We start from the raw sequence: 11,274 nt of genomic DNA on the forward strand, positions 1-11,274 counted from the left end.
CTGGAGAGGAAAAGGTCCTTCAATAGGTCAAAAGAGTCGATGGACTCGGGTGCTAGTCCTCGATACCACTCCTGCGCACTTGCGGAAAGTGTGGTGGGGAAAAGCTTGCACATGATGTCCTCATCCTTGGAGTAGAGGTTGATGGTGCTCATAAAAGAGGCCACATGGTCATTTGGGTCTTCGGTTCCCGATTACTGCGATAAACGTGGGGCCTTCCAGTCACGCGAGAACCTTGTTTCGATGATTCTTTGCACCAGTGGAGTTTTGATGGAGGTGATGCTTCCCCCCATTACTCCTCCGAGCGTTCTCTTGTCTAAAAAGAGCTGGATTTTCAGCTCCAGTAGATCCTCGTCGCTGGTGGATGCTAGTCCTCTGAACGTCGTGCCCTTTCCTCTTGATGCAGCCGTGGCGGGCTCGGGCCGCCTGCCGACGAGTGCCTCCGGGGCCGCGGATCTGCCCGCGATCACGCCTTCTGGTTCTGCGGCTTCCTTGAGATATTGCCAGATTTTGGCGTTCTCCTCCTGCAAGCTTTTTTGCTGTTCTATGATCTTCATCTGGGTCGCCGTATGGACGGCCTGAGTTATCTGGAAACCCCGTATGGCGCTGAGGAGCTGCGAGGTATTGTAGGCTTCCTCCTCCTCGGGGTCCACCTCCTCCATTAGTGGGGCCAGGTTCCTCGGAGAGATCGGGGCGGACGGCGCGGGACGCGCTTCACTGGTCGTGGAACTGGTTGCTCCGGCGTTCGGCATTCCGTTCGGAGTGGATTCAGTTGGTGTCTGCATTCTGCTGAAACTTTGAAAATCACTTGTAGTCCACGTTCACCGCACCAAATAATTAGAGAACGGACTACAGAGATTCGGGCAGCCTGTCGGGGATCCTGGTCGTTCTTGGGGATCGTCTTTGTGCGGGGAGCGGTCCCTGCATACACTCCGACGATCAAGACAGTTAGATGTTCGAGACGACTAAAGAAAGGAAATAATCAAAGAGCTTTAGAGGTTACCCGATTTGTGGTAAGAGAGTTTCTTGTGTCTTTACCTTCCTATGTTGGGGGTATTTATAATGAGTTGAGGTGGTCTATGGGCCTTGTGCATTGGGCATGGGCTTGTTGGGCCTTTTATGAGACTCCGAATCAATTTCTTTGATAAAAAAACGTAAATTTTAATGTTTCCGACTCATGATCATCCATTTCTGGGATTCTCGGGCTGTCACGGATCAATTATTGTTGTTCGGATTTGTGATTTTAGAGAAAGAATTTTCAGTTTTTGATAAAAATTATGAGAAGGGCAAAAAAAGTCCAAATGAGGGTGGTGATAAGTAAAATGGGAGCAGTATTATACAGGGATCTTCATCTACTTCTTTTATCGATCATAAAATCTGTTGTTCATGGTTATTTTCAAAAGTTTTGACATAATAAAAATTATGTTTATAACGAGAGAAACTTGCATTTATTTAGATCTAACGTGATTATAATGTAACTAACCCTTAAAATTAAAGGTTGGGATTAAGTTTTATCCCTAATGTTTAAAATTGTGTAATTTTATTTCTAATATTGGTAGTTCAGAGTAATTTTATCTTTAATTTTAACAAGTTGATTGATTTTAGAAATCATTATAAAATATAGATATTTTGTTTCTTATTTTGATCTAATTGCATATCAATTGCTTATATAAAAAAATTACATTTTTTTTTATGAATGATGCGGCAAGGAATTTAATCTCCAATTTTAGATATTCGTGTTAGCATGTCAAATACTAACTTAATTCAAAAAAAAATCTGTAAATTCAAAAATGCACATTAAATTACTTAATAAATTAAATACAAACACTAAAATTACATATCAATTCCGTATCGTTTATAATTCTAACACTTTTAGTTATTTGGATTTAAAAAATTTCTCTATATTAAAAATATCAAATGAATTTTTTATCATTTTTATATTAAATATATACTTGTACTTAGGATTGTAAATGAGCCAAGCCGTTCATGATTGAACGACTCTGTGGTCGACTCGATAAAAGCTCGACTCGACTCGATTTGTAAATGAACCGCTCGTGAACATGATTTACTGGCTCGGTTCGTAAATGAGTTGAGCTTGAGCAGACCAAAGCTCGGCTCGAAAGCTCGCGAACAGGCTCGATTAGAATATTTATGAACAAATTTTAGTTTTGTAGAAAACTATATAGTTTTGTGTTAGTTCACAAATAGCTAAACTTAATATCATTTCATTTGCTATTAGATGAGTTTGTTCAAAAACATAATAAATGAGTAATAGTCAAACTATTTGTAAGCATCTTGTTTATTTATTCACGAACTTTGCTTGTAAGTTTGTTTGTGTACACCATTAAAGAGCTATTTGCGAGCAAACTTCATAAATATAATTAACGATTTACTCACATACAATTAATGGTTAGATAATTTTCTTAATGAACAAAGTCTAAAGAGGATTTTGGGCTCGAAGCTCAGCTCGAGCTCGTTTATTTTCTAATAAGCTGAGCCGAGCTTGAGCAAGGCAAAGCTCGGCTCGGGCTTGAGCTCGCTAATTTTATAGCGAGCCAAGCTTAAGCAGGCCAAACGTCGGCTCGTCTCGGCTCGATTACAACCGTACATATACTTCCATAAAAAATAAGTAGATCTTATCCTAAAAAATTCAAAGCTCCAGGGCTTCTTATACGAATATTACAATTGGTTACACATTTACAATTAAATCATATCATCAAAATTAATTTTCAATATGTTATTATTTTTCATATATAACAAATAAAGTATGATTTTATACTCTAATTTATAAATTATAGACCCCAATTTATAAATTCTAAAGTCTAGAATATATATCATAGACCCTTAATTATAAACTCTAATTTTTAAAACATATTAAAAATAATGATTTTATTAATTTTACCTGATTAAAATTAGGGTAAAGTTCAAATAAAACCCCTGTGGTTTCACTAATTTTCAGATAAAGGACTGTGGTTTACTTTTTATCAAAACAATGATTGAGGTTTCAAACTTGGATTAATGCTATTAAAACCATCTTTAACGACCTGAAAATGAAAATCTTCAAGAATTAAAGTTGTTCAATGTCATATTTTCTATAGAACTACATTTTCGATTTTTGAAAATCATCTTTTTTGGAACTTTCTCTCTCTGAACACTAACTTTCTCTCTCTTTACCAAACATCATCTAAACAATCTCAAAATAAAAAAGTTGAAGAATTAAAGTTGCTTAGAATATTAGTAGTTCTTAAAATATGTCATTTTTGAAGTCGTCAAAGGTGATTTTAATAGTATCAATCGAAAAAGTCCTTATTTTGTTAAAGTTAAAAACCTAAATCCTCGTTTTGACAAAAAGTAAACAACAATCCTTTATCTGAAAATTAGTGAAACCACAGAGGTTTTATTTGAACTTTACCCTTAAAATTATTACTTAATATAAATTTTTAAAAATGAATTTTCATATATTAAAATAATAATTTTGTTAGTTTCACATAATTAAAATTATTACTTCTATAATTATTGATAAGTTTTTAAAAATGAATTTCCACATAAAAATTTTTAATATTTGACATATTTTTTTTTTGTATATTGGGCCTAGTTAAAGCCCAACCTAATGCAAGAATAGGCTGAGTATATGAAGTCCTTCTTTGTAAATCCTTTTAGAGAAAATCAAATCAAACATTTCACTTTAATTTTAGGGTTCAAAATTCATAAATATAATGATATTTATTGTTTAATCAATATTGATATTTTAATTAGTGATATATCAAAAAAATAAGAATCTTTATCTTGGAAATGTCAAATTTTTAAGTGGGTTAGTTAGTAAAATGAGCATATAAATTCGTTAACTACCTATTTAAATTTGTTAACTACCTATTTGACATAATTCATAATATTCTTTTACAAACTTGTAAATAATTTATAAAATTTGAATTCCTATGTAAATTCCCCTTAATTTTACTTAAAGTAAGAGGTATTATATTTTGTATTTTATGGTAAAAACAAGCGAAAATTACAAAACTGTGTTAAATTAGAGATATATTTATATATTTAGACCAATTACCCAATATGTTATATATCTACACTATTTATTTGTGAATTTTCGAAAATACTCTTCATATATATATAACAACTTAGAAATTTCTTACTTTTTCTTCTTTATCTCATCGTTTCTTTTTTCGTTTGCGAACTTGGCACTCTGTTTTTAATTATCGACTCATATATACGTAAAAAAATTCTTCTTGCAAACTTGGCACTTCGTTTTTTAGAATTTTTTATACGTTTTGTCCAGGATAATACTTCCCGCATATGATTTTACTTCGCAATGATCCCAAACTGCGAAGAGAAATACTACTTCTCATAATGAGTTTGCTTCACAGTTTGCGAGAAAAACTACGAAGAGAAATACTACTTCTCATAATGAGTTTGCTTCGTAGTTTCGCAAACTGTGAAGCAAACTCATTCTGCAAAGTAGTATTTCCCTTCCCAGTTTTTCTCAGGCTTCGCAGTTTGCGATAATTGCAAAGTAGTATATTTTGTTATTTGCCTAAAATATACATAAGTAAACAACATGTATAGCCAAACGATATCAAAACATAAAATTATCAAAATTTACAACAAGATTGCAACAATAATTCAACAATAACCACTGTCGTTTGGAATACAACTAAACCATAAACTCCTATATAACCAAACGACATCAAAGCAAAACATTATCAAAATTTACAACAAGATTGCAACAATAATTCAAACCCTAAACCCTAAATACTTCCTTGGTGATCAGTTCTTGGATCAGTAATGTTGGTCCCATGTAATGTAATAGGATTAGTTCCAAGGGGGGGGGGGGTTAGGAACTAATGTAGCTTTTCCGCTTAATTGCTGACTTAATTTAATTCTTTTAAACAATTTTACTCAGTTTAGGTCAGCAAGGCTGAGTGCGATGCAAGACAGCTTTAGTCAGAGGCTGACTAGAACTGTTTTACTTGTGAGTTGGGAATTAACACTTAAGGTCAGCTTCCAACTCGGCACTCTGATTACTCAGCATCGGCTTATACAGATTATATACTGAGTAAATTAAACAAGCAACACATACATATATATATCAAGATAAGGGATAGAAATTACTCAGCAGTCTTATCCTGGTTCGGCCTCACTGCCTACGTCCAGTCCCCAGAATCCTTTCGGGCTTTTTCAATCCACTACTGAGCTCTTTAAAGGTAGAGCACAAACCGTTTACAAATCAATTGAGTATGCAAGAGTACCGTCCTCTATTCATCTACTCAACCCTACTGAGCGCTATAACCAAACACTCAGATTTTCTCTACCGCTGAGTACTAAAACCGAGTACTCAGCACCACTCTCTCAATCTTTTACAATTGATACAAATTTGTTCTTTCTAGATGAAGAACACTTTAGATGAATACAAATTCGATCTAGACTTTTACACAGAGATAGGATTTGGGTGTAAGTATTTGCTTTTCTTGTTTGTATGTGCTTGTATGTATGCTTTTCTTTTTGTACTTCGCCAAAGGATCCAAGTGATGAACTTGTCCTTTTATAGTGAAATCCGATGCTTCAATCATTTGAATTCGGATGTATCCGTTGAATTCAAACGGTCTTCTTGCGTCATTCACTGGTCAACATGCAGATTTGCAGGCCAATCCTGTCGTCTGAATTTAGCAGGCGCTAGGCTTGTCTTCTTCCGCCAAGTTCATCTTCTAGCGCCAGTTTCGTCTTTTAGCCAAATGCCAGTTGACCCATGCATCTCGAAAAGGTCTCTTTGCGTAATTCCAAAGCTTCTGAATTGGCGCAGATCTCTGTCGGACTTTGTCTTCTAGTTAACTGATCATTGGCGCTGTCCTGATGAACATTTAGCTTGACTTAATAGTCGTTGCCTTCGATCTTTATCTCTAGCCAGGCTGAGTCACGTTCTACTCAGCTTCTTCGATCAGCTCCGTCTTCAACAGTTTGTTCTGAAGAAGACTTTTCTTCTTATTATGCTGAGTTGTATTCTACTCAACTTTTGTGGCTCATGCTGACTTCGTCATGTCTTACTTTTTACTTCTGTTGTTATTTATAGATATACTCAACATTGAACAAACACATTAGTACAATTAAATCAAAGCACTTAAATTTAATTGTCTTAATCATAGGATTAACTTAAATAATTTTGCTAAATCAAAATCATGTGGAAAGGTGTTTCAACAAACTCCCCCATTTTGATGTTGGCAAAAATATTTAATTATGGAACTCAGCATCGAAGTTTCCCATGATTGATTTGCATTTTATTCTTCTGAAGTTACTCCCCCGTAAGGGTTGCATCTATTGACTTAAATTAACTCTAAACCTTCTAAGATTTAATCGAGTGAAATTAAGACATGCTTTTACTGACTTAGTTCAATTCTAAACCTTTCAAGATCTAATTCAGATGAGCCTAGGTCAGCTTTTCAGAAGATGGTTAATTCATAGAACATAGTTATTACTCAGTGTCAATTTATAGATATCAGAGTTGTGTGCTGAGTATATTTTACTTGCATGTTCCTTATGTTCATAAGATTCAATTTTTTGTTCAAAGATTAGTTAAGTATGACAGATCAGCATATAAGCACAATAGGTAAGCATCGCATATGTACAGTCATTTTGGATAAAAGATGCTTATATAGATAGTCAGCATAACAAAACATGCCACATATAAAGTTACAAGTCATAAGCTAAGACTATTTCTAATCTATCTCTTTATCTTGACTTGAACTTGATTGGATTTGCCCTTGCCTTTGGAAGTTCTTTGTTGCTGACTTGGATTGGATGGGTCAGCAGAAGTTGAACCAGGCTTCTGCTGAGATGGCTCCCCCATTTTCTGCTGAGTTCCAGCAGCTTGTCTTTGTTCTTTCTCCCCCGTTTTGCCAGCATCATGAGATGGAGGAGAAGGGGCATAGAAAAGTCCATGTTGAACAGCATGAGTCAGTTTTGATGAGTACAGTTGGAGTTGACACGTACTCTCCCTAAGACCTTGGAAGACTTGCAGGCCATCAGACATAGTGGAAGCGGGGATCTTAATATTAGCACTGAGCATATTGAGCAAATACTCTTGAGATTTCTCGATCCAAGTTATTGATTCTGTCATCCGGGCATAGGACTAGTGATACATCCTGAGCAGGGCAGTGTCATATTGTTGACGTTGAGTATTTTTTTGCCGGACCTGCACAAGGGTGGACTGAGTGCACTGCAGAATCTCATTTGTCTTTACTAGGTCAGTGTCCATTTCCTCTTTATTCAGGTTGAGTAGGCGAATGGCTTCACCAATCTGTTCGATGGAACACTGAGAGGAGGAGGAGATAAGGTCACGAGCGCTGGTCAGCTCAGAGGTTAGCTGGGAGAAATGTTGATTGACCTCAGCAGAGGTTGCATATGTTAAGTTCACAGCTGATAATGTATTGAGTTGACCTTGGATGGCGTTCATATGATTCACCATCATCAGCTGGAGTTCGGCCAGCTTCACTATTGACTCTTGCTTGGGCTGTTGAGATGCAAAAGAGGTCATGACACTCATCAAGTCTTTGAGACCCTTGATTTCAGTCAAAAGCTGAGTGACAGAGGAGATTTGTGTTGGCTCAACATGAACAGACCCAGCAGCATCGGCTTGAGTTTGATGAATATCCTGAAGAAGAGCTTGAGCTGAGTCGATAATTTTCCTGCCAGACTCGGAGGCATGCAAGTAAGCATAGGATTCATCAGTTTGTGGTTCAGAGGCCGGAATTTTGTCAGCACCGGATGGAGGAGGTGTTTAGTGCTGAGAAGTAGATGTGCCAGCTTGGTCAACAGCTGCACTATTAACCAGGTCAGCAGCAGGAGCTGACTGATTTTCATTCTGCTTTGTTGGAGTAGGAAGAGGTGGATCAGCAGAGATATTGACCTGCTCAGGATCAGTCTGAAGTTGAGTAGATTTTGAAGGTTGAGGCAATTCAGAGCTGACTTGAGCAGGAGTTTCCTTTGCTAGCTCATTTGGTTGAGCAGCCTGGACTTCGAGCACTTGCTCAGTGGAGGGTTGAGAAGAAGTGTCTGCAGAAATTGGACCCTTAGGAGTTTTAGGGTTGGCTTATTCCTCAGCTCGAGAAACAGAGGCTTGTTTTTCCTTGAGTTGTTCCGGAGTAGGCTCAGTGACAGTGGAGAAGAATTGAAACTGAAGCTTGGTGAGGTCGGTGATTGGATCCCTCAGTGGGGAGTCATCCATCAGATCAATGAGGTTAGGCTTTTGAGCTTTGCGTTTAAAACGCTTGTCCGTACTGTCCTTAGAAGTTTTGGTTGGTGGAGTAGGATCAGCAGGAATAGACTCAAGTGACTCAGAAGAGGAGTTGAGGTCAGTATCAAGGCCTTCAACAAACTTTTCCTTCACTGGTGACTCATCAAGATGCTCAGCTTGGTCAGCATCTACTGGTTTAATTTGCTCAGCATCACCCAACTTATCAGCTTGAGGCTGTCCCTCAGTATTTCCCACTTCTTCCTCTTGGTCAGTAGGAGTCTTCTCAAGGTCAATTTCTTGACTCCGCACAAAGTGTGATTCAGGAGTGACCACGAAGTCAAGTGGGTTAGCTTCGATCGGCATCAACCCAGAGGTTTTCTTCCTCTTCAGAGGCATTTCAGGGGTTTCCTCACTTTTTTCCTCAGGCTCAACTTGCCTTTTCGGTTTCTCCATTGACTTAGGTTCCCATTGAGCTTGCTCAGCAGCAGCTTTCTTCGCACTAGAGTAGACCTGGTAATTATCGTGTTTCGTGTCAAAATCGTGTTATCTCGTATTTATGTTCCATATGGTTTTATATGTTATAAATGCTAGAAAAATGATTTTAGTGTCAATCGTGTCGTGTCAGTCGGGTTGGCTCTATAATCGTGTTTTCGTGTCAGAAATTGCCACCTCTACACTAGAGATTATTCCCAACTTCCTCGGAGCTGTGTTGATATCTTTTGTAGATTGGTCAGCTTTCCGCTTTTTATCCTGTCTAGTTCGGTCAGTGGGTTCCTTTTCAACCATTATCTTCTTCCCTTTCTTGGTCGGCACATCCTGTGCTTCTTCAACCATATTATCCCCTTCTTTATTTTCAGCTGGTTCCTCTTCAACCGCAGCCCCCTTTCCTTTCTTAGGCTTAATGGGTTGGTTATAGGCTAAGCCGAACAGCAGTGCCGCTGTGATTTCCGTACCCCAAATCTCAATTTCTTCGACTAAGCTCACCTGGTGGTCCTGAAGAATTTTTGTGATGAGGGAGCCCATCCTGAGTTTCCCTGTACTTCATTGGAATGCGCCGATAAGGAAGACGGGCATGTTGAGCGGTTTGTAGTTCAGCATGTGCCAGATGAAACACTGCTCAAAATTGGAAGCTGAGGAGGAGGCGTTGATCTTAGGGAATAGGAAATTGGTCAGTATATAATGAGCCATTTTCTGAGGCTGACCCATGCAAGTACTGGCAATTTCTCCTTTGTGGTTCTTTGGTTTACAGAACTCAACAAGGTAGTCAATTTTTGAGTAGTCGTTCGTGGTCCTGAGTTCTGAACCTTTGGCCGTCAGTTTTAGCAGAGTTGCGAGATAGGATGGAGTGATCGTGATGTCCTTGTCTTTGACCTTGGTCACTAAGTGGTCAACATCATCCTCATTAACCCTAAGGTTCGTATAGAATTCCCTTACTAACTGCGGATAGGTGGTACCGGGGAGAGAGAAGAGTTCGGTCCAGCCATTTTTGGAGATCCATTCACAAAAAGGTTTCTCAGCCGTTACAAAACCTGGGGAGAACCAACGGCAACGGACAACCTCACATTTCTGTATGTTTTTGTATACGGGGAGGAATACCTTCTCCTTAGGTTGCTTTTTCTTTCTCTTTTTCTTTGATGGAGTTGCTTGGTCAGCTTGGAGATTTTTGCTTAGAGTGCTGACCTTAGTTTGGTCATGCTGACTTTGCTCTTGAGACTCAGTGGAAGTCTCTTCATAGTCCTACTGAGCAGGAGATGGAGGGTTTAGATCGGAGTTATTGTCGTCGTAATCGCGGCCGGAGTTGTTCTGAGAATCGTCAGACATGATTCTTTGAGAGAGTTTGAATGCCAAAGATTTCATATGTAAAGAGGGATTAGTGGGAATTCGTCCACTATTTATAGAAGTGTCGAGTTCATCTGATAGGTCAGAATGGCGGTTTGACCTCGAGATGATCAATCGACAGTTATCTCTGGCATTTATGACACATTCGTCGCATGTGTTTTTTAATTATTGCTCTTACGTCATCCTAGGTGGCTACTTAATGCGTGTGCTAACATTTATTGTGCAAGTGGCTTCTACTCAGTATCTAGAATACCAAACGTTTTGAAGTTCTGAGTGCTCAGTTTTACGTAGAAGGGATTTTAGCATGCTTAGTAACACAACTCATAGTAATCACTCAGTATATGTGTCTACTCAGCATAGGGTGATTTTATGTTATTCAATATTTGCTCAGCATATGCACTGATTACTTAGCATGTAATAATCACTCAGCATGTAATAATCACTCAACATTCATTTAAGCGTAGAAATCTATTGAAGAGGATTAGACATACCGATAGCTTCCCTTAGTATGTTGAATTGCTCATGAGCCAAAGGCTTGGTAAAGATATCTGCAAGCTGTTCATCTGTTGGAACATAGGTCAGCTTAATCTCACCCTTGAGTACATAGTCTCTGATGAAGTGATGCCTAATGCTGACATGCTTCATCCTGCTGTGTTGGATTGGATTTTTGGATAAGTCAATTGAACTCTTGTTGTCGCATTTGACTTCGATTGTTTCAGTTTGTACTCCATAATCCTCCAGCTGTTGCTTAATCCATATGACCTGGGCCACACAGCTTCTAGCAGCAATGTACTCAGCTTCAGTTGTTGACAGGGCCACTGATGATTGCTTCTTACTGAACCAAGACATTAGACAGCTTCCAAGGAAGTGACATCCTCCTGAAGTACTCTTACGCTCTAGCTTATCTCGTCCATAGTCAGTGTCAGTGTATCCAATGAGTGTGAAGACATTTGTATTTGGATACCATAAACCTGCATTAACTGAGCTCGGCAAATATCTAAAAATTCTTTTCACAGCTATATAGTGAGATTCTCTGGGGTCAGCTTGATATCTTACGCAATAACATACTGAGTACTGAATGTCAGGCCTACTAGCGGTTAGATAAAGTAGAGAGCTAATCATACCTCGATATAACTTGCTGTCTACTGACTTTCCTTTCTCATCAGCACAAAGCACAGTGTCAATACCCATTGGGGTAGATA

The sequence above is a fragment of the Euphorbia lathyris genome, chromosome 2, assembly GCF_963576675.1.
Source record: "Euphorbia lathyris chromosome 2, ddEupLath1.1, whole genome shotgun sequence".
NCBI classification, from domain to species: Eukaryota; Viridiplantae; Streptophyta; class Magnoliopsida; order Malpighiales; family Euphorbiaceae; genus Euphorbia; species Euphorbia lathyris.